Below are 748 nucleotides of genomic sequence, written 5' to 3'. Positions count from 1 at the left end.
GGGGACTTGTTCAGAAGCAGCTCATTCTTCACTGGAGAGTGGGCTAACCGTTCTATGGCTCCGTTTCTGTGAGTGTAACAGAAACTTTGGAATTAGGAACTTGGTAGAGAGGGCAAGACTCAAAGTTTGCAGACAAGTCTAGAACGATCTGCAAATAACCTGCTCTAAGGACAGGTTATTAAACAAGCTCCAAGAACACATCTCCAAACAAGTCTGACTGTTGTTGTTTTTAATAATCCCTGGGCCTCACAAACAGCCCTCTCCTTTATTGCCATGCTAATGAGGATAATTTCCCAGTGGAGAAAGTGGAAAGGAAGTTAGACAATGCATTTTTTAAATAGCAAATGTCAAATAGTGCCTGAACACCTGAGCTCATGCCCCAAAACACATGCCTTCATTTGAATTATTTCTGTTTTTTCGTCCTTTCAAAGCCTGTTTAATGGAGATTTGCTTCAGCTGTTGAGGAATAGAGAAATAGTTCCCTCTATATAGGAAGTTAAACAGAACTGACAGAAATACTCAAGGGTGAGCGGAGGAAGCAGATTGCCAATCTTCCTCACACCATGTGCATCTGTAGAGAGAATTGAAAAGGTCCCATCTTTTTTTTTTAAATCATTTTATTGGGGACTCTTATAGCTCTTATCACGATTCAGCCACCCATTGTGTCAAGCACATTTGACATTTGTTGCCGTCATCATTTTCAAAACATTTTCTTGCTACGTGAGCCCTTGGTATCAGTTTCTAATTT

The sequence above is a fragment of the Echinops telfairi genome, unplaced genomic scaffold (assembly GCF_000313985.2).
Source record: "Echinops telfairi isolate 266 unplaced genomic scaffold, ASM31398v2 ScPeMD7_7467;HRSCAF=8505_1, whole genome shotgun sequence".
Classification (NCBI taxonomy): Eukaryota; Metazoa; Chordata; class Mammalia; order Afrosoricida; family Tenrecidae; genus Echinops; species Echinops telfairi.
This window is presented reverse-complemented; position numbering follows the sequence as displayed.